This window comes from Dunckerocampus dactyliophorus, chromosome 14 (assembly GCF_027744805.1).
Source record: "Dunckerocampus dactyliophorus isolate RoL2022-P2 chromosome 14, RoL_Ddac_1.1, whole genome shotgun sequence".
Lineage (NCBI taxonomy): Eukaryota > Metazoa > Chordata > Actinopteri > Syngnathiformes > Syngnathidae > Dunckerocampus > Dunckerocampus dactyliophorus.
In genome coordinates, this window is record NC_072832.1 from 18,601,492 (window position 1) to 18,624,062 (window position 22,571).

Here is a 22,571-nt window from a genome sequence, read left to right on the forward strand (position 1 = left end):
GGAGCCAGATGAGGTAGCATATGGTAGCACGGTTGTGTCACAGGGGGAATTAGCTCAGGTGGTAGAGCGCTCGCTTAGCATGTGAGAGGTAGCAGGATCGACGCCTGCATTCTCCAAAGTGTCTCTTATGGCTTTTTCCTGCCAACGCTCCTTTGCTCCTTTGACACCTGGCCATTTGGCATTTGGTCTGGCCAAATTGTCAAACATCATTACTCTGACCGATGACCAGTAGCGGGATCCATGCCCATATTTTTAAAACGTTCGTGCGAAACCTGTGCATTGTCTGTAAGAAGTAGCATATGGTAGCACGGTTGTGTCACAGGGGGAATTAGTTCAAGTGGTAGAGCGCTCGCTTAGCATGTGAGAGGTAGCAGGATCGACACCTGCATTCTCCAAAGTGTCTCTTATGGCTTTTTCCTGCCAACGAAAGGATTCTCGCTGTCCATTGTAGTGCGTCTGTGTAGGCTCTCAGTCGTACAGGAGTTGTCCATCGAGGAAAAGGCTTCTTGAGACGTCATCTGTACTTCTGTGTAGAAGGTGTCGGACGTTTCGCTCCTCATCCGAAGAGAACACAAAAGGGTTTGTGGCGAGCATCAAAGACCTCAGATTGGAGCCAGAGGAAACTTTGGTGTCTTATGATGTGACTTCACTTTTCACATCTGTCCCCACCTCAGCAGCAGTCTCGGTGGTGAGGAAGAGACTGCTCGAGGACTCAACTCTGCATCGGAGAACAAAACTTAGTGCTGACCACATCTGCCAATTACTGGAAATTTGCCTTAACACCACATATTTTCAGTTTAGAGGGAAATTCTACAGACAAATTCATGGTTGTGCTATGGGCTCACCAGTCTCACCCATAGTGGCGAATCTGTACATGGAAGAGATGGAGAAACAGGCTCTCACATCCTTCTCAGGGACAAAACCAAGGCACTGGTTTAGATACGTGGATGACACCTTTGTCATAATCAAAAAACAAGAAATTCAGTCTTTCACAGATCACATCAATGCGGTGGACACCAATATCAAATTTACTCGCGAGGACACTAAAGAAAACCAACTAGCCTTCTTAGACTGCAAGGTAATTATAGGAAAGGACAGACAGCTACTTACAGAGGTCTTTAGAAAGGCCACACACACTGACCAATACCTGCTTTTTGAATCAAACCATCCACTACAACATAAACTAAGGGTTATTAGGACCCTCCAACATAGAGCGGAACAAATACCAACTAGTGCTGAGGGAAAGAAAAAGGAGACACAACATGTCCAGAGAGCGCTCTCAACCTGTGGGTACCCACGGTGGGCTTTTAACAAATGTCAAAAGAAGAGAGTAGGGAAAGAAACCCAAAAGCCCACAGAAGCAAAAAGGAGAGGAGTGGTAGTCCCTTATGTAGCGGGGGTCTCCGAAAAACTCCAGAGGATCTTATGGCAACACAAAATTCCTACCTATTTCAAACCAGTAAATACCCTGAGACAAAAATTAGTGCATCCTAAGGACAAGGCTCCAAACCAGAAACAGAGCAATGTGGTCTATTCCATCCACTGTAAAGATGAGGAATGCAAAGAGCACTACATTGGGGAAACTAAGCAAATGCTCCAAAAAAGGCTTTATCAACATCGCAGGGACAATGCTAGTGGTCCTCAATCAGCAGTACATCTACACCTGAAAGCTACCAATCACTCTTTTCAGGACAGCGAGGTTAAGATTTTGGCCAAAGAAAACAGATGGTTTGAAAGAGGAGTTAAGGAAGCTATTTTTGTCAAACAACAGAACCCATCATTGAATCGGAATGGTGGTTTGAGGTTTAATTTGGACCCTGTGTTCAGCAGGTTACTGAGACCAAAACCCACAGCTCTTAGTCTTGCAAATGAGGTGAAGGCAGGGCCGAGCCAGAACAATAGATGCTAACAAGCCAGTATCAGAGTCGTTCATACCCAATTCAGGGAGCGACACTTCCCTTTTATCGTAGGTGTGAATAACAGGATAGGATTATACCACTGCTCCGCCCAGGCTTAGTGTAACGAACCAATAGGAGGAGGGTGTTGGCACACCAATTCCGCCCACTCTTACTGTATTTAAGGCCTAAGCTACCAGCACTTATTAGTTTGCTGACGAAGCTCTTCGGATGAGGAGCGAAACGTCCGACACCTTCTACACAGAAGTACAGATGACGTCTCAAGAAGCCTTTTCCTCGATGTCCATTGTAGTGACGACTTGCTTGTTTCCTTGCATGCTGATGACATTTCCGAAAAACACACGTGTGGTAAAAGAAGAAAGCAGTGAACTCGTAGCAATAGCCCGATGAGGATGGGATTCGAACCCATGCGTGCAGAACACAATGGATTAGCAGTCCATCACCTTAACCTCTCGGTCACCTCATCACTTTCAGCTATATTTTAAACATGGTCCCGTTGGCTCAAAATGTCTCTGCTTATGCGCGATTTCGCTGTTGTGGAAACTATGGCGGCCTGTGCGGTCGAAACGGAGGTATGGGGGGAATTAGCTCAAATGGAAGAGCGCTTGCTTCGCATGCGAGAGGTAGCGGGATCGATACCTGCATTCTCCACTGGGTAATTGGATATTTTAGTCTTCAGAATGTGCAAAGTCTGTGAAGGTTAGTGTATGGTAGCTAAAACTGGATGTGGTGCAGGGGGAAACGGCTCAAATTGCAGAGCGCTCCGGAAAATGGTGGAGTGCCATCAACGTGTCGGGGATGAGATCATGCCCCGAGTGGAAGCAGTTCAAATACCGTGGGGTCTTGTTCACGATTGAGGGAAGGTTGACGGATCGGTGCAGCGTCTACAATGACAATTTACCAGTCGATCTACGTTACTACCCTCACCTACACCTATGAGGTGGCTCGGGTATCTGTTCAGGATGCCTGGGGACTTGCTCAGGGCACGTTCTACATCTAGCAGCACACATTTCATGCTGAAGCTGAGGAGCCTTTGTGATAGAGTTGGGCATGTTTGAGGAAAAGCAAGGCCATATCGGTACAGCTCTACAATGCTCCTTTGACACCTGGCCATGTGGCGTTTGGTCAAACATCATTACTCTGATCTATGTTTTGGCAACCTTGCATCAGTCGAGTCCAACAAAAATCCATTACATCTGACGTCCACGTAAGATCTTGCTTAATTGCCACGTTGAGCTATGGAAAAGTTGCCATGTCGTTGTCATTTCGCAAGAAAGTTGGGAAACAGTTAAGACTGATGACCAGTAGTGGGATCCATTAAGTCCATTTCGGATCCATTGAGTGCGAAGACTGTGCATTGTCTGTAAGAAGTACTATATGGTAGCACGAATGTGCCACAGGGGGAATTAGCTCAGGTGGTAGAGCGCTCGCTTAGCATGTGAGAGGTAGCAGGATCGACGCCTGCATTCTCCAAAGCGTCTCTTATGGCTTTTTCCTGCCAACAAAAGGATTCTCGTTCTCCACTGTCGTGATGACTTGCTTGTTTCCTTGCATGCTGATGACATTTCCGAAAAATACACGTGTGGTCAAAGAAGAAACCTGTGATATCGTAGCACGAGCCCGATGAGGATGGGACTCGAACCCATGCGTGCAGAACACAATGGATTAGCAGTCCATCACCTTAACCTCTCGGTCACCTCATCACTTTCAGCTGTCTTTTTAACATGGTTTAGTTGGCTCAAAATGTTACTTCTCATGTCCGTTTTCTGTGTTGTGGAAAATATGCCGGCCAGTTGTCTCAAAAGGGGGAATTAGCTCAAATGGAAGAGCGCTTGCTTTGCATGCGAGAGGTAGCGGGATCGATACCCGCATTCTCCACTGTGTAATTGAACATTTTAGTGTTAACAACATGCAAGTGCAAAGTCTGTGAAGGTTAGTGTATGGCAGCTTTGCTGCGTGTGGTGCAGGGAGAAACGGCTCAAATGGTGGAGTGCCAACTACGTGTCGCGGATGAGTTCCTGCCCCAAATGGAGCCAGACCAAGTACCGTGGGGTCTTGTTCACGATTGGGGCAAGGTAGGCGGATTCCGTTTTCTGTGTTGTGGAAAATATGCCACAACACAGAAAACGGCACAACACTGTCATCCGGCAGGAACTGGCACTCGAGCCGCAGCTCCTCCATACTGAGCGGAGCCAGATGAGGTGGCTCGGGTATCTGGTCAGGATGCCTGGGGACTTGCTCAGGGCACGTCCTACAATTAGCAGCACACATTTCATGGTGAAGCTGAAGAGCCATTGTGATAGAGTTGGGCATGTTTGAGGAAACACAAAGTCATATCGATACCCGCATTCTCCACTGTGTAATTGAACATTTTAGTGTTAACAACATGCAAGTGCAAAGTCTGTGAAGGTTAGTGTATGGCAGCTTTGCTGCGTGTGGTGCAGGGAGAAACGGCTCAAATGGTGGAGTGCCAACTACGTGTCGCGGATGAGTTCCTGCCCCAAATGGAGCCAGACCAAGTACCGTGGGGTCTTGTTCACGATTGGGGCAAGGTAGGCGGATTCCGTTTTCTGTGTTGTGGAAAATATGCCACAACACAGAAAACGGCACAACACTGTCATCCGGCAGGAACTCGCACTCGAGCCGCTGTTCCGCCATACTGAGCGGAGCCAGATGAGGTAGCATATGGTAGCACGGTTGTGTCACAGGGGGAATTAGCTCAGGTGGTAGAGCGCTCGCTTAGCATGTGAGAGGTAGCAGGATCGACGCCTGCATTCTCCAAAGTGTCTCTTATGGCTTTTTCCTGCCAACGCTCCTTTGCTCCTTTGACACCTGGCCATTTGGCATTTGGTCTGGCCAAATTGTCAAACATCATTACTCTGACCGATGACCAGTAGCGGGATCCATGCCCATATTTTTAAAACGTTCGTGCGAAACCTGTGCATTGTCTGTAAGAAGTAGCATATGGTAGCACGGTTGTGTCACAGGGGGAATTAGCTCAAGTGGTAGAGCGCTCGCTTAGCATGTGAGAGGTAGCAGGATCGACGCCTGCATTCTCCAAAGTGTCTCTTATGGCTTTTTCCTGCCAACGAAAGGATTCTCGCTGTCCATTGTAGTGCGTCTGTGTAGGCTCTCAGTCGTACAGGAGTTGTCCATCGAGGAAAAGGCTTCTTGAGACGTCATCTGTACTTCTGTGTAGAAGGTGTCGGACGTTTCGCTCCTCATCCGAAGAGAACACAAAAGGGTTTGTGGCGAGCATCAAAGACCTCAGATTGGAGCCAGAGGAAACTTTGGTGTCTTATGATGTGACTTCACTTTTCACATCTGTCCCCACCTCAGCAGCAGTCTCGGTGGTGAGGAAGAGACTGCTCGAGGACTCAACTCTGCATCGGAGAACAAAACTTAGTGCTGACCACATCTGCCAATTACTGGAAATTTGCCTTAACACCACATATTTTCAGTTTAGAGGGAAATTCTACAGACAAATTCATGGTTGTGCTATGGGCTCACCAGTCTCACCCATAGTGGCGAATCTGTACATGGAAGAGATGGAGAAACAGGCTCTCACATCCTTCTCAGGGACAAAACCAAGGCACTGGTTTAGATACGTGGATGACACCTTTGTCATAATCAAAAAACAAGAAATTCAGTCTTTCACAGATCACATCAATGCGGTGGACACCAATATCAAATTTACTCGCGAGGACACTAAAGAAAACCAACTAGCCTTCTTAGACTGCAAGGTAATTATAGGAAAGGACAGACAGCTACTTACAGAGGTCTTTAGAAAGGCCACACACACTGACCAATACCTGCTTTTTGAATCAAACCATCCACTACAACATAAACTAGGGGTTATTAGGACCCTCCAACATAGAGCGGAACAAATACCAACTAGTGCTGAGGGAAAGAAAAAGGAGACACAACATGTCCAGAGAGCGCTCTCAACCTGTGGGTACCCACGGTGGGCTTTTAACAAATGTCAAAAGAAGAGAGTAGGGAAAGAAACCCAAAAGCCCACAGAAGCAAAAAGGAGAGGAGTGGTAGTCCCTTATGTAGCGGGGGTCTCCGAAAAACTCCAGAGGATCTTATGGCAACACAAAATTCCTACCTATTTCAAACCAGTAAATACCCTGAGACAAAAATTAGTGCATCCTAAGGACAAGGCTCCAAACCAGAAACAGAGCAATGTGGTCTATTCCATCCACTGTAAAGATGAGGAATGCAAAGAGCACTACATTGGGGAAACTAAGCAAATGCTCCAAAAAAGGCTTTATCAACATCGCAGGGACAATGCTAGTGGTCCTCAATCAGCAGTACATCTACACCTGAAAGCTACCAATCACTCTTTTCAGGACAGCGAGGTTAAGATTTTGGCCAAAGAAAACAGATGGTTTGAAAGAGGAGTTAAGGAAGCTATTTTTGTCAAACAACAGAACCCATCATTGAATCGGAATGGTGGTTTGAGGTTTAATTTGGACCCTGTGTTCAGCAGGTTACTGAGACCAAAACCCACAGCTCTTAGTCTTGCAAATGAGGTGAAGGCAGGGCCGAGCCAGAACAATAGATGCTAACAAGCCAGTATCAGAGTCGTTCATACCCAATTCAGGGAGCGACACTTCCCTTTTATCGTAGGTGTGAATAACAGGATAGGATTATACCACTGCTCCGCCCAGGCTTAGTGTAACGAACCAATAGGAGGAGGGTGTTGGCACACCAATTCCGCCCACTCTTACTGTATTTAAGGCCTAAGCTACCAGCACTTATTAGTTTGCTGACGAAGCTCTTCGGATGAGGAGCGAAACGTCCGACACCTTCTACACAGAAGTACAGATGACGTCTCAAGAAGCCTTTTCCTCGATGTCCATTGTAGTGACGACTTGCTTGTTTCCTTGCATGCTGATGACATTTCCGAAAAACACACGTGTGGTAAAAGAAGAAAGCAGTGAACTCGTAGCAATAGCCCGATGAGGATGGGATTCGAACCCATGCGTGCAGAACACAATGGATTAGCAGTCCATCACCTTAACCTCTCGGTCACCTCATCACTTTCAGCTATATTTTAAACATGGTCCCGTTGGCTCAAAATGTCTCTGCTTATGCGCGATTTCGCTGTTGTGGAAACTATGGCGGCCTGTGCGGTCGAAACGGAGGTATGGGGGGAATTAGCTCAAATGGAAGAGCGCTTGCTTCGCATGCGAGAGGTAGCGGGATCGATACCTGCATTCTCCACTGGGTAATTGGATATTTTAGTCTTCAGAATGTGCAAAGTCTGTGAAGGTTAGTGTATGGTAGCTAAAACTGGATGTGGTGCAGGGGGAAACGGCTCAAATTGCAGAGCGCTCCGGAAAATGGTGGAGTGCCATCAACGTGTCGGGGATGAGATCATGCCCCGAGTGGAAGCAGTTCAAATACCGTGGGGTCTTGTTCACGATTGAGGGAAGGTTGACGGATCGGTGCAGCGTCTACAATGACAATTTACCAGTCGATCTACGTTACTACCCTCACCTACACCTATGAGGTGGCTCGGGTATCTGTTCAGGATGCCTGGGGACTTGCTCAGGGCACGTTCTACATCTAGCAGCACACATTTCATGCTGAAGCTGAGGAGCCTTTGTGATAGAGTTGGGCATGTTTGAGGAAAAGCAAGGCCATATCGGTACAGCTCTACAATGCTCCTTTGACACCTGGCCATGTGGCGTTTGGTCAAACATCATTACTCTGATCTATGTTTTGGCAACCTTGCATCAGTCGAGTCCAACAAAAATCCATTACATCTGACGTCCACGTAAGATCTTGCTTAATTGCCACGTTGAGCTATGGAAAAGTTGCCATGTCGTTGTCATTTCGCAAGAAAGTTGGGAAACAGTTAAGACTGATGACCAGTAGTGGGATCCATTAAGTCCATTTCGGATCCATTGAGTGCGAAGACTGTGCATTGTCTGTAAGAAGTACTATATGGTAGCACGAATGTGCCACAGGGGGAATTAGCTCAGGTGGTAGAGCGCTCGCTTAGCATGTGAGAGGTAGCAGGATCGACGCCTGCATTCTCCAAAGTGTCTCTTATGGCTTTTTCCTGCCAACAAAAGGATTCTCGTTCTCCACTGTCGTGATGACTTGCTTGTTTCCTTGCATGCTGATGACATTTCCGAAAAATACACGTGTGGTCAAAGAAGAAACCTGTGCTATCGTAGCACGAGCCCGATGAGGATGGGACTCGAACCCATGCGTGCAGAACACAATGGATTAGCAGTCCATCACCTTAACCTCTCGGTCACCTCATCACTTTCAGCTGTCTTTTTAACATGGTTTAGTTGGCTCAAAATGTTACTTCTCATGTCCGTTTTCTGTGTTGTGGAAAATATGCCGGCCAGTTGTCTCAAAAGGGGGAATTAGCTCAAATGGAAGAGCGCTTGCTTTGCATGCGAGAGGTAGCGGGATCGATACCCGCATTCTCCACTGTGTAATTGAACATTTTAGTGTTAACAACATGCAAGTGCAAAGTCTGTGAAGGTTAGTGTATGGCAGCTTTGCTGCGTGTGGTGCAGGGAGAAACGGCTCAAATGGTGGAGTGCCAACTACGTGTCGCGGATGAGTTCCTGCCCCAAATGGAGCCAGACCAAGTACCGTGGGGTCTTGTTCACGATTGGGGCAAGGTAGGCGGATTCCGTTTTCTGTGTTGTGGAAAATATGCCACAACACAGAAAACGGCACAACACTGTCATCCGGCAGGAACTGGCACTCGAGCCGCAGCTCCTCCATACTGAGCGGAGCCAGATGAGGTGGCTCGGGTATCTGGTCAGGATGCCTGGGGACTTGCTCAGGGCACGTCCTACAATTAGCAGCACACATTTCATGGTGAAGCTGAAGAGCCATTGTGATAGAGTTGGGCATGTTTGAGGAAACACAAAGTCATATCGATACCCGCATTCTCCACTGTGTAATTGAACATTTTAGTGTTAACAACATGCAAGTGCAAAGTCTGTGAAGGTTAGTGTATGGCAGCTTTGCTGCGTGTGGTGCAGGGAGAAACGGCTCAAATGGTGGAGTGCCAACTACGTGTCGCGGATGAGTTCCTGCCCCAAATGGAGCCAGACCAAGTACCGTGGGGTCTTGTTCACGATTGGGGCAAGGTAGGCGGATTCCGTTTTCTGTGTTGTGGAAAATATGCCACAACACAGAAAACGGCACAACACTGTCATCCGGCAGGAACTCGCACTCGAGCCGCTGTTCCGCCATACTGAGCGGAGCCAGATGAGGTAGCATATGGTAGCACGGTTGTGTCACAGGGGGAATTAGCTCAGGTGGTAGAGCGCTCGCTTAGCATGTGAGAGGTAGCAGGATCGACGCCTGCATTCTCCAAAGTGTCTCTTATGGCTTTTTCCTGCCAACGCTCCTTTGCTCCTTTGACACCTGGCCATTTGGCATTTGGTCTGGCCAAATTGTCAAACATCATTACTCTGACCGATGACCAGTAGCGGGATCCATGCCCATATTTTTAAAACGTTCGTGCGAAACCTGTGCATTGTCTGTAAGAAGTAGCATATGGTAGCACGGTTGTGTCACAGGGGGAATTAGCTCAAGTGGTAGAGCGCTCGCTTAGCATGTGAGAGGTAGCAGGATCGACGCCTGCATTCTCCAAAGTGTCTCTTATGGCTTTTTCCTGCCAACGAAAGGATTCTCGCTGTCCATTGTAGTGCGTCTGTGTAGGCTCTCAGTCGTACAGGAGTTGTCCATCGAGGAAAAGGCTTCTTGAGACGTCATCTGTACTTCTGTGTAGAAGGTGTCGGACGTTTCGCTCCTCATCCGAAGAGAACACAAAAGGGTTTGTGGCGAGCATCAAAGACCTCAGATTGGAGCCAGAGGAAACTTTGGTGTCTTATGATGTGACTTCACTTTTCACATCTGTCCCCACCTCAGCAGCAGTCTCGGTGGTGAGGAAGAGACTGCTCGAGGACTCAACTCTGCATCGGAGAACAAAACTTAGTGCTGACCACATCTGCCAATTACTGGAAATTTGCCTTAACACCACATATTTTCAGTTTAGAGGGAAATTCTACAGACAAATTCATGGTTGTGCTATGGGCTCACCAGTCTCACCCATAGTGGCGAATCTGTACATGGAAGAGATGGAGAAACAGGCTCTCACATCCTTCTCAGGGACAAAACCAAGGCACTGGTTTAGATACGTGGATGACACCTTTGTCATAATCAAAAAACAAGAAATTCAGTCTTTCACAGATCACATCAATGCGGTGGACACCAATATCAAATTTACTCGCGAGGACACTAAAGAAAACCAACTAGCCTTCTTAGACTGCAAGGTAATTATAGGAAAGGACAGACAGCTACTTACAGAGGTCTTTAGAAAGGCCACACACACTGACCAATACCTGCTTTTTGAATCAAACCATCCACTACAACATAAACTAGGGGTTATTAGGACCCTCCAACATAGAGCGGAACAAATACCAACTAGTGCTGAGGGAAAGAAAAAGGAGACACAACATGTCCAGAGAGCGCTCTCAACCTGTGGGTACCCACGGTGGGCTTTTAACAAATGTCAAAAGAAGAGAGTAGGGAAAGAAACCCAAAAGCCCACAGAAGCAAAAAGGAGAGGAGTGGTAGTCCCTTATGTAGCGGGGGTCTCCGAAAAACTCCAGAGGATCTTATGGCAACACAAAATTCCTACCTATTTCAAACCAGTAAATACCCTGAGACAAAAATTAGTGCATCCTAAGGACAAGGCTCCAAACCAGAAACAGAGCAATGTGGTCTATTCCATCCACTGTAAAGATGAGGAATGCAAAGAGCACTACATTGGGGAAACTAAGCAAATGCTCCAAAAAAGGCTTTATCAACATCGCAGGGACAATGCTAGTGGTCCTCAATCAGCAGTACATCTACACCTGAAAGCTACCAATCACTCTTTTCAGGACAGCGAGGTTAAGATTTTGGCCAAAGAAAACAGATGGTTTGAAAGAGGAGTTAAGGAAGCTATTTTTGTCAAACAACAGAACCCATCATTGAATCGGAATGGTGGTTTGAGGTTTAATTTGGACCCTGTGTTCAGCAGGTTACTGAGACCAAAACCCACAGCTCTTAGTCTTGCAAATGAGGTGAAGGCAGGGCCGAGCCAGAACAATAGATGCTAACAAGCCAGTATCAGAGTCGTTCATACCCAATTCAGGGAGCGACACTTCCCTTTTATCGTAGGTGTGAATAACAGGATAGGATTATACCACTGCTCCGCCCAGGCTTAGTGTAACGAACCAATAGGAGGAGGGTGTTGGCACACCAATTCCGCCCACTCTTACTGTATTTAAGGCCTAAGCTACCAGCACTTATTAGTTTGCTGACGAAGCTCTTCGGATGAGGAGCGAAACGTCCGACACCTTCTACACAGAAGTACAGATGACGTCTCAAGAAGCCTTTTCCTCGATGTCCATTGTAGTGACGACTTGCTTGTTTCCTTGCATGCTGATGACATTTCCGAAAAACACACGTGTGGTAAAAGAAGAAAGCAGTGAACTCGTAGCAATAGCCCGATGAGGATGGGATTCGAACCCATGCGTGCAGAACACAATGGATTAGCAGTCCATCACCTTAACCTCTCGGTCACCTCATCACTTTCAGCTATATTTTAAACATGGTCCCGTTGGCTCAAAATGTCTCTGCTTATGCGCGATTTCGCTGTTGTGGAAACTATGGCGGCCTGTGCGGTCGAAACGGAGGTATGGGGGGAATTAGCTCAAATGGAAGAGCGCTTGCTTCGCATGCGAGAGGTAGCGGGATCGATACCTGCATTCTCCACTGGGTAATTGGATATTTTAGTCTTCAGAATGTGCAAAGTCTGTGAAGGTTAGTGTATGGTAGCTAAAACTGGATGTGGTGCAGGGGGAAACGGCTCAAATTGCAGAGCGCTCCGGAAAATGGTGGAGTGCCATCAACGTGTCGGGGATGAGATCATGCCCCGAGTGGAAGCAGTTCAAATACCGTGGGGTCTTGTTCACGATTGAGGGAAGGTTGACGGATCGGTGCAGCGTCTACAATGACAATTTACCAGTCGATCTACGTTACTACCCTCACCTACACCTATGAGGTGGCTCGGGTATCTGTTCAGGATGCCTGGGGACTTGCTCAGGGCACGTTCTACATCTAGCAGCACACATTTCATGCTGAAGCTGAGGAGCCTTTGTGATAGAGTTGGGCATGTTTGAGGAAAAGCAAGGCCATATCGGTACAGCTCTACAATGCTCCTTTGACACCTGGCCATGTGGCGTTTGGTCAAACATCATTACTCTGATCTATGTTTTGGCAACCTTGCATCAGTCGAGTCCAACAAAAATCCATTACATCTGACGTCCACGTAAGATCTTGCTTAATTGCCACGTTGAGCTATGGAAAAGTTGCCATGTCGTTGTCATTTCGCAAGAAAGTTGGGAAACAGTTAAGACTGATGACCAGTAGTGGGATCCATTAAGTCCATTTCGGATCCATTGAGTGCGAAGACTGTGCATTGTCTGTAAGAAGTACTATATGGTAGCACGAATGTGCCACAGGGGGAATTAGCTCAGGTGGTAGAGCGCTCGCTTAGCATGTGAGAGGTAGCAGGATCGACGCCTGCATTCTCCAAAGCGTCTCTTATGGCTTTTTCCTGCCAACAAAAGGATTCTCGTTCTCCACTGTCGTGATGACTTGCTTGTTTCCTTGCATGCTGATGACATTTCCGAAAAATACACGTGTGGTCAAAGAAGAAACCTGTGCTATCGTAGCACGAGCCCGATGAGGATGGGACTCGAACCCATGCGTGCAGAACACAATGGATTAGCAGTCCATCACCTTAACCTCTCGGTCACCTCATCACTTTCAGCTGTCTTTTTAACATGGTTTAGTTGGCTCAAAATGTTACTTCTCATGTCCGTTTTCTGTGTTGTGGAAAATATGCCGGCCAGTTGTCTCAAAAGGGGGAATTAGCTCAAATGGAAGAGCGCTTGCTTTGCATGCGAGAGGTAGCGGGATCGATACCCGCATTCTCCACTGTGTAATTGAACATTTTAGTGTTAACAACATGCAAGTGCAAAGTCTGTGAAGGTTAGTGTATGGCAGCTTTGCTGCGTGTGGTGCAGGGAGAAACGGCTCAAATGGTGGAGTGCCAACTACGTGTCGCGGATGAGTTCCTGCCCCAAATGGAGCCAGACCAAGTACCGTGGGGTCTTGTTCACGATTGGGGCAAGGTAGGCGGATTCCGTTTTCTGTGTTGTGGAAAATATGCCACAACACAGAAAACGGCACAACACTGTCATCCGGCAGGAACTGGCACTCGAGCCGCAGCTCCTCCATACTGAGCGGAGCCAGATGAGGTGGCTCGGGTATCTGGTCAGGATGCCTGGGGACTTGCTCAGGGCACGTCCTACAATTAGCAGCACACATTTCATGGTGAAGCTGAAGAGCCATTGTGATAGAGTTGGGCATGTTTGAGGAAACACAAAGTCATATCGATACCCGCATTCTCCACTGTGTAATTGAACATTTTAGTGTTAACAACATGCAAGTGCAAAGTCTGTGAAGGTTAGTGTATGGCAGCTTTGCTGCGTGTGGTGCAGGGAGAAACGGCTCAAATGGTGGAGTGCCAACTACGTGTCGCGGATGAGTTCCTGCCCCAAATGGAGCCAGACCAAGTACCGTGGGGTCTTGTTCACGATTGGGGCAAGGTAGGCGGATTCCGTTTTCTGTGTTGTGGAAAATATGCCACAACACAGAAAACGGCACAACACTGTCATCCGGCAGGAACTCGCACTCGAGCCGCTGTTCCGCCATACTGAGCGGAGCCAGATGAGGTAGCATATGGTAGCACGGTTGTGTCACAGGGGGAATTAGCTCAGGTGGTAGAGCGCTCGCTTAGCATGTGAGAGGTAGCAGGATCGACGCCTGCATTCTCCAAAGTGTCTCTTATGGCTTTTTCCTGCCAACGCTCCTTTGCTCCTTTGACACCTGGCCATTTGGCATTTGGTCTGGCCAAATTGTCAAACATCATTACTCTGACCGATGACCAGTAGCGGGATCCATGCCCATATTTTTAAAACGTTCGTGCGAAACCTGTGCATTGTCTGTAAGAAGTAGCATATGGTAGCACGGTTGTGTCACAGGGGGAATTAGCTCAAGTGGTAGAGCGCTCGCTTAGCATGTGAGAGGTAGCAGGATCGACGCCTGCATTCTCCAAAGTGTCTCTTATGGCTTTTTCCTGCCAACGAAAGGATTCTCGCTGTCCATTGTAGTGACGACTTGCTTGTTTCCTTGCATGCTGATGACATTTCCGAAAAACACACGTGTGGTAAAAGAAGAAAGCAGTGAACTCGTAGCAATAGCCCGATGAGGATGGGATTCGAACCCATGCGTGCAGAACACAATGGATTAGCAGTCCATCACCTTAACCTCTCGGTCACCTCATCACTTTCAGCTATATTTTAAACATGGTCCCGTTGGCTCAAAATGTCTCTGCTTATGCGCGATTTCGCTGTTGTGGAAACTATGGCGGCCTGTGCGGTCGAAACGGAGGTATGGGGGGAATTAGCTCAAATGGAAGAGCGCTTGCTTCGCATGCGAGAGGTAGCGGGATCGATACCTGCATTCTCCACTGGGTAATTGGATATTTTAGTCTTCAGAATGTGCAAAGTCTGTGAAGGTTAGTGTATGGTAGCTAAAACTGGATGTGGTGCAGGGGGAAACGGCTCAAATGGCAGAGCGCTCCGGAAAATGGTGGAGTGCCATCAACGTGTCGGGGATGAGATCATGCCCCGAGTGGAAGCAGTTCAAATACCGTGGGGTCTTGTTCGCGATTGAGGGAAGGTTGACGGATCGGTGCAGCGTCTACAATGACAATTTACCAGTCGATCTACGTTACTACCCTCACCTACACCTATGAGGTGGCTCGGGTATCTGTTCAGGATGCCTGGGGACTTGCTCAGGGCACGTTCTACATCTAGCAGCACACATTTCATGCTGAAGCTGAGGAGCCTTTGTGATAGAGTTGGGCATGTTTGAGGAAAAGCAAGGCCATATCGGTACAGCTCTACAATGCTCCTTTGACACCTGGCCATGTGGCGTTTGGTCAAACATCATTACTCTGATCTATGTTTTGGCAACCTTGCATCAGTCGAGTCCAACAAAAATCCATTACATCTGACGTCCACGTAAGATCTTGCTTAATTGCCACGTTGAGCTATGGAAAAGTTGCCATGTCGTTGTCATTTCGCAAGAAAGTTGGGAAACAGTTAAGACTGATGACCAGTAGTGGGATCCATTAAGTCCATTTCGGATCCATTGAGTGCGAAGACTGTGCATTGTCTGTAAGAAGTACTATATGGTAGCACAAATGTGCCACAGGGGGAATTAGCTCAGGTGGTAGAGCGCTCGCTTAGCATGTGAGAGGTAGCAGGATCGACGCCTGCATTCTCCAAAGCGTCTCTTATGGCTTTTTCCTGCCAACAAAAGGATTCTCGTTCTCCACTGTCGTGATGACTTGCTTGTTTCCTTGCATGCTGATGACATTTCCGAAAAATACACGTGTGGTCAAAGAAGAAACCTGTGATATCGTAGCACGAGCCCGATGAGGATGGGACTCGAACCCATGCGTGCAGAACACAATGGATTAGCAGTCCATCACCTTAACCTCTCGGTCACCTCATCACTTACAGCTGTCTTTTCAACATGGTTTAGTTGGCTCAAAATGTTACTTCTCATGTCCGTTTTCTGTGTTGTGGAAAATATGCCGGCCAGTTGTCTCAAAAGGGGGAATTAGCTCAAATGGAAGAGCGCTTGCTTTGCATGCGAGAGGTAGCGGGATCGATACCCGCATTCTCCACTGTGTAATTGAACATTTTAGTGTTAACAACATGCAAGTGCAAAGTCTGTGAAGGTTAGTGTATGGCAGCTTTGCTGCGTGTGGTGCAGGGAGAAACGGCTCAAATGGTGGAGTGCCAACTACGTGTCGCGGATGAGTTCCTGCCCCAAATGGAGCCAGACCAAGTACCGTGGGGTCTTGTTCACGATTGGGGCAAGGTAGGCGGATTCCGTTTTCTGTGTTGTGGAAAATATGCCACAACACAGAAAACGGCACAACACTGTCATCCGGCAGGAACTGGCACTCGAGCCGCAGCTCCTCCATACTGAGCGGAGCCAGATGAGGTGGCTCGGGTATCTGGTCAGGATGCCTGGGGACTTGCTCAGGGCACGTCCTACAATTAGCAGCACACATTTCATGGTGAAGCTGAAGAGCCATTGTGATAGAGTTGGGCATGTTTGAGGAAACACAAAGTCATATCGATACCCGCATTCTCCACTGTGTAATTGAACATTTTAGTGTTAACAACATGCAAGTGCAAAGTCTGTGAAGGTTAGTGTATGGCAGCTTTGCTGCGTGTGGTGCAGGGAGAAACGGCTCAAATGGTGGAGTGCCAACTACGTGTCGCGGATGAGTTCCTGCCCCAAATGGAGCCAGACCAAGTACCGTGGGGTCTTGTTCACGATTGGGGCAAGGTAGGCGGATTCCGTTTTCTGTGTTGTGGAAAATATGCCACAACACAGAAAACGGCACAACACTGTCATCCGGCAGGAACTCGCACTCGAGCCGCTGTTCCGCCATACTGAGCGGAGCCAGATGAGGTAGCATATGGTAGCACGGTTGTGTCACAGGGGGAATTAGCTCAGGTGGTAGAGCGCTCGCTTAGCATGTGAGAGGTAGCAGGATCGACGCCTGCATTCTCCAAAGTGTCTCTTATGGCTTTTTCCTGCCAACGCTCCTTTGCTCCTTTGACACCTGGCCATGTGGCATTTGGTCTGGCCAAATTGTCAAACATCATTACTCTGACCGATGACCAGTAGCGGGATCCATGCCCATATTTTTAAAACGTTCGTGCGAAACCTGTGCATTGTCTGTAAGAAGTAGCATATGGTAGCACGGTTGTGTCCCAGGGGGAATTAGCTCAAGTGGTAGAGCGCTCGCTTAGCATGTGAGAGGTAGCAGGATCGACGCCTGCATTCTCCAAAGCGTCTCTTATGGCTTTTTCCTGCCAACGAAAGGATTCTCGCTGTCCATTGTAGTGACGACTTGCTTGTTTCCTTGCATGCTGATGACATTTCCGAAAAACACACGTGTGGTAAAAGAAGAAAGCAGTGAACTCGTAGCAATAGCCCGATGAGGATGGGATTCGAACCCATGCGTGCAGAACACAATGGATTAGCAGTCCATCACCTTAACCTCTCGGTCACCTCATCACTTTCAGCTATATTTTAAACATGGTCCCGTTGGCTCAAAATGTCTCTGCTTATGCGCGATTTCGCTGTTGTGGAAACTATGGCGGCCTGTGCGGTCGAAACGGAGGTATGGGGGGAATTAGCTCAAATGGAAGAGCGCTTGCTTCGCATGCGAGAGGTAGCGGGATCGATACCTGCATTCTCCACTGGGTAATTGGATATTTTAGTCTTCAGAATGTGCAAAGTCTGTGAAGGTTAGTGTATGGTAGCTAAAACTGGATGTGGTGCAGGGGGAAACGGCTCAAATTGCAGAGCGCTCCGGAAAATGGTGGAGTGCCATCAACGTGTCGGGGATGAGATCATGCCCCGAGTGGAAGCAGTTCAAATACCGTGGGGTCTTGTTCACGATTGAGGGAAGGTTGACGGATCGGTGCAGCGTCTACAATGACAATTTACCAGTCGATCTACGTTACTACCCTCACCTACACCTATGAGGTGGCTCGGGTATCTGTTCAGGATGCCTGGGGACTTGCTCAGGGCACGTTCTACATCTAGCAGCACACATTTCATGCTGAAGCTGAGGAGCCTTTGTGATAGAGTTGGGCATGTTTGAGGAAAAGCAAGGCCATATCGGTACAGCTCTACAATGCTCCTTTGACACCTGGCCATGTGGCGTTTGGTCAAACATCATTACTCTGATCTATGTTTTGGCAACCTTGCATCAGTCGAGTCCAACAAAAATCCATTACATCTGACGTCCACGTAAGATCTTGCTTAATTGCCACGTTGAGCTATGGAAAAGTTGCCATGTCGTTGTCATTTCGCAAGAAAGTTGGGAAACAGTTAAGACTGATGACCAGTAGTGGGATCCATTAAGTCCATTTCGGATCCATTGAGTGCGAAGACTGTGCATTGTCTGTAAGAAGTACTATATGGTAGCACGAATGTGCCACAGGGGGAATTAGCTCAGGTGGTAGAGCGCTCGCTTAGCATGTGAGAGGTAGCAGGATCGACGCCTGCATTCTCCAAAGCGTCTCTTATGGCTTTTTCCTGCCAACAAAAGGATTCTCGTTCTCCACTGTCGTGATGACTTGCTTGTTTCCTTGCATGCTGATGACATTTCCGAAAAATACACGTGTGGTCAAAGAAGAAACCTGTGATATCGTAGCACGAGCCCGATGAGGATGGGACTCGAACCCATGCGTGCAGAACACAATGGATTAGCAGTCCATCACCTTAACCTCTCGGTCACCTCATCACTTTCAGCTGTCTTTTTAACATGGTTTAGTTGGCTCAAAATGTTACTTCTCATGTCCGTTTTCTGTGTTGTGGAAAATATGCCGGCCAGTTGTCTCAAAAGGGGGAATTAGCTCAAATGGAAGAGCACTTGCTTTGCATGCGAGAGGTAGCGGGATCGATACCCGCATTCTCCACTGTGTAATTGAACATTTTAGTGTTAACAACATGCAAGTGCAAAGTCTGTGAAGGTTAGTGTATGGCAGCTTTGCTGCGTGTGGTGCAGGGAGAAACGGCTCAAATGGTGGAGTGCCAACTACGTGTCGCGGATGAGTTCCTGCCCCAAATGGAGCCAGACCAAGTACCGTGGGGTCTTGTTCACGATTGGGGCAAGGTAGGCGGATTCCGTTTTCTGTGTTGTGGAAAATATGCCACAACACAGAAAACGGCACAACACTGTCATCCGGCAGGAACTGGCACTCGAGCCGCAGCTCCTCCATACTGAGCGGAGCCAGATGAGGTGGCTCGGGTATCTGGTCAGGATGCCTGGGGACTTGCTCAGGGCACGTCCTACAATTAGCAGCACACATTTCATGGTGAAGCTGAAGAGCCATTGTGATAGAGTTGGGCATGTTTGAGGAAACACAAAGTCATATCGATACCCGCATTCTCCACTGTGTAATTGAACATTTTAGTGTTAACAACATGCAAGTGCAAAGTCTGTGAAGGTTAGTGTATGGCAGCTTTGCTGCGTGTGGTGCAGGGAGAAACGGCTCAAATGGTGGAGTGCCAACTACGTGTCGCGGATGAGTTCCTGCCCCAAATGGAGCCAGACCAAGTACCGTGGGGTCTTGTTCACGATTGGGGCAAGGTAGGCGGATTCCGTTTTCTGTGTTGTGGAAAATATGCCACAACACAGAAAACGGCACAACACTGTCATCCGGCAGGAACTCGCACTCGAGCCGCTGTTCCGCCATACTGAGCGGAGCCAGATGAGGTAGCATATGGTAGCACGGTTGTGTCACAGGGGGAATTAGCTCAGGTGGTAGAGCGCTCGCTTAGCATGTGAGAGGTAGCAGGATCGACGCCTGCATTCTCCAAAGTGTCTCTTATGGCTTTTTCCTGCCAACGCTCCTTTGCTCCTTTGACACCTGGCCATTTGGCATTTGGTCTGGCCAAATTGTCAAACATCATTACTCTGACCGATGACCAGTAGCGGGATCCATGCCCATATTTTTAAAACGTTCGTGCGAAACCTGTGCATTGTCTGTAAGAAGTAGCATATGGTAGCACGGTTGTGTCACAGGGGGAATTAGCTCAAGTGGTAGAGCGCTCGCTTAGCATGTGAGAGGTAGCAGGATCGACGCCTGCATTCTCCAAAGTGTCTCTTATGGCTTTTTCCTGCCAACGAAAGGATTCTCGCTGTCCATTGTAGTGCGTCTGTGTAGGCTCTCAGTCGTACAGGAGTTGTCCATCGAGGAAAAGGCTTCTTGAGACGTCATCTGTACTTCTGTGTAGAAGGTGTCGGACGTTTCGCTCCTCATCCGAAGAGAACACAAAAGGGTTTGTGGCGAGCATCAAAGACCTCAGATTGGAGCCAGAGGAAACTTTGGTGTCTTATGATGTGACTTCACTTTTCACATCTGTCCCCACCTCAGCAGCAGTCTCGGTGGTGAGGAAGAGACTGCTCGAGGACTCAACTCTGCATCGGAGAACAAAACTTAGTGCTGACCACATCTGCCAATTACTGGAAATTTGCCTTAACACCACATATTTTCAGTTTAGAGGGAAATTCTACAGACAAATTCATGGTTGTGCTATGGGCTCACCAGTCTCACCCATAGTGGCGAATCTGTACATGGAAGAGATGGAGAAACAGGCTCTCACATCCTTCTCAGGGACAAAACCAAGGCACTGGTTTAGATACGTGGATGACACCTTTGTCATAATCAAAAAACAAGAAATTCAGTCTTTCACAGATCACATCAATGCGGTGGACACCAATATCAAATTTACTCGCGAGGACACTAAAGAAAACCAACTAGCCTTCTTAGACTGCAAGGTAATTATAGGAAAGGACAGACAGCTACTTACAGAGGTCTTTAGAAAGGCCACACACACTGACCAATACCTGCTTTTTGAATCAAACCATCCACTACAACATAAACTAAGGGTTATTAGGACCCTCCAACATAGAGCGGAACAAATACCAACTAGTGCTGAGGGAAAGAAAAAGGAGACACAACATGTCCAGAGAGCGCTCTCAACCTGTGGGTACCCACGGTGGGCTTTTAACAAATGTCAAAAGAAGAGAGTAGGGAAAGAAACCCAAAAGCCCACAGAAGCAAAAAGGAGAGGAGTGGTAGTCCCTTATGTAGCGGGGGTCTCCGAAAAACTCCAGAGGATCTTATGGCAACACAAAATTCCTACCTATTTCAAACCAGTAAATACCCTGAGACAAAAATTAGTGCATCCTAAGGACAAGGCTCCAAACCAGAAACAGAGCAATGTGGTCTATTCCATCCACTGTAAAGATGAGGAATGCAAAGAGCACTACATTGGGGAAACTAAGCAAATGCTCCAAAAAAGGCTTTATCAACATCGCAGGGACAATGCTAGTGGTCCTCAATCAGCAGTACATCTACACCTGAAAGCTACCAATCACTCTTTTCAGGACAGCGAGGTTAAGATTTTGGCCAAAGAAAACAGATGGTTTGAAAGAGGAGTTAAGGAAGCTATTTTTGTCAAACAACAGAACCCATCATTGAATCGGAATGGTGGTTTGAGGTTTAATTTGGACCCTGTGTTCAGCAGGTTACTGAGACCAAAACCCACAGCTCTTAGTCTTGCAAATGAGGTGAAGGCAGGGCCGAGCCAGAACAATAGATGCTAACAAGCCAGTATCAGAGTCGTTCATACCCAATTCAGGGAGCGACACTTCCCTTTTATCGTAGGTGTGAATAACAGGATAGGATTATACCACTGCTCCGCCCAGGCTTAGTGTAACGAACCAATAGGAGGAGGGTGTTGGCACACCAATTCCGCCCACTCTTACTGTATTTAAGGCCTAAGCTACCAGCACTTATTAGTTTGCTGACGAAGCTCTTCGGATGAGGAGCGAAACGTCCGACACCTTCTACACAGAAGTACAGATGACGTCTCAAGAAGCCTTTTCCTCGATGTCCATTGTAGTGACGACTTGCTTGTTTCCTTGCATGCTGATGACATTTCCGAAAAACACACGTGTGGTAAAAGAAGAAAGCAGTGAACTCGTAGCAATAGCCCGATGAGGATGGGATTCGAACCCATGCGTGCAGAACACAATGGATTAGCAGTCCATCACCTTAACCTCTCGGTCACCTCATCACTTTCAGCTATATTTTAAACATGGTCCCGTTGGCTCAAAATGTCTCTGCTTATGCGCGATTTCGCTGTTGTGGAAACTATGGCGGCCTGTGCGGTCGAAACGGAGGTATGGGGGGAATTAGCTCAAATGGAAGAGCGCTTGCTTCGCATGCGAGAGGTAGCGGGATCGATACCTGCATTCTCCACTGGGTAATTGGATATTTTAGTCTTCAGAATGTGCAAAGTCTGTGAAGGTTAGTGTATGGTAGCTAAAACTGGATGTGGTGCAGGGGGAAACGGCTCAAATTGCAGAGCGCTCCGGAAAATGGTGGAGTGCCATCAACGTGTCGGGGATGAGATCATGCCCCGAGTGGAAGCAGTTCAAATACCGTGGGGTCTTGTTCACGATTGAGGGAAGGTTGACGGATCGGTGCAGCGTCTACAATGACAATTTACCAGTCGATCTACGTTACTACCCTCACCTACACCTATGAGGTGGCTCGGGTATCTGTTCAGGATGCCTGGGGACTTGCTCAGGGCACGTTCTACATCTAGCAGCACACATTTCATGCTGAAGCTGAGGAGCCTTTGTGATAGAGTTGGGCATGTTTGAGGAAAAGCAAGGCCATATCGGTACAGCTCTACAATGCTCCTTTGACACCTGGCCATGTGGCGTTTGGTCAAACATCATTACTCTGATCTATGTTTTGGCAACCTTGCATCAGTCGAGTCCAACAAAAATCCATTACATCTGACGTCCACGTAAGATCTTGCTTAATTGCCACGTTGAGCTATGGAAAAGTTGCCATGTCGTTGTCA

General features: G+C 47.8%; 11 non-coding genes across 11 annotated transcripts; all 11 read right to left on the reverse strand.

Moving 5' to 3' along the window:
* Nucleotides 1–2,300: 2,300 nt before the first annotated feature.
* trnas-gcu (transfer RNA serine (anticodon GCU)) lies at nt 2,301–2,382 on the reverse strand. Its single transcript has one exon. It is a non-coding gene; the product is annotated as a tRNA-Ser (tRNA).
* Nucleotides 2,383–3,537: 1,155 nt separating this feature from the next.
* Nucleotides 3,538–3,619, reverse strand: trnas-gcu (transfer RNA serine (anticodon GCU)). Its single transcript has one exon. It is a non-coding gene; the product is annotated as a tRNA-Ser (tRNA).
* A 3,262-nt stretch (nt 3,620–6,881) lies between these two features.
* Nucleotides 6,882–6,963, reverse strand: trnas-gcu (transfer RNA serine (anticodon GCU)). The gene has a single exon. It is a non-coding gene; the product is annotated as a tRNA-Ser (tRNA).
* A 1,155-nt stretch (nt 6,964–8,118) lies between these two features.
* Nucleotides 8,119–8,200, reverse strand: trnas-gcu (transfer RNA serine (anticodon GCU)). Its single transcript has one exon. It is a non-coding gene; the product is annotated as a tRNA-Ser (tRNA).
* Nucleotides 8,201–11,462: 3,262 nt separating this feature from the next.
* trnas-gcu (transfer RNA serine (anticodon GCU)) lies at nt 11,463–11,544 on the reverse strand. The gene has a single exon. It is a non-coding gene; the product is annotated as a tRNA-Ser (tRNA).
* Nucleotides 11,545–12,699: 1,155 nt separating this feature from the next.
* On the reverse strand, nt 12,700–12,781 carry trnas-gcu (transfer RNA serine (anticodon GCU)). Its single transcript has one exon. It is a non-coding gene; the product is annotated as a tRNA-Ser (tRNA).
* A 1,505-nt stretch (nt 12,782–14,286) lies between these two features.
* Nucleotides 14,287–14,368, reverse strand: trnas-gcu (transfer RNA serine (anticodon GCU)). Its single transcript has one exon. It is a non-coding gene; the product is annotated as a tRNA-Ser (tRNA).
* A 1,155-nt stretch (nt 14,369–15,523) lies between these two features.
* On the reverse strand, nt 15,524–15,605 carry trnas-gcu (transfer RNA serine (anticodon GCU)). Its single transcript has one exon. It is a non-coding gene; the product is annotated as a tRNA-Ser (tRNA).
* Nucleotides 15,606–17,110: 1,505 nt separating this feature from the next.
* trnas-gcu (transfer RNA serine (anticodon GCU)) lies at nt 17,111–17,192 on the reverse strand. Its single transcript has one exon. It is a non-coding gene; the product is annotated as a tRNA-Ser (tRNA).
* Nucleotides 17,193–18,347: 1,155 nt separating this feature from the next.
* trnas-gcu (transfer RNA serine (anticodon GCU)) lies at nt 18,348–18,429 on the reverse strand. The gene has a single exon. It is a non-coding gene; the product is annotated as a tRNA-Ser (tRNA).
* Nucleotides 18,430–21,691: 3,262 nt separating this feature from the next.
* Nucleotides 21,692–21,773, reverse strand: trnas-gcu (transfer RNA serine (anticodon GCU)). Its single transcript has one exon. It is a non-coding gene; the product is annotated as a tRNA-Ser (tRNA).
* Between the last annotated feature and the right edge of the window lie 798 nt (nt 21,774–22,571).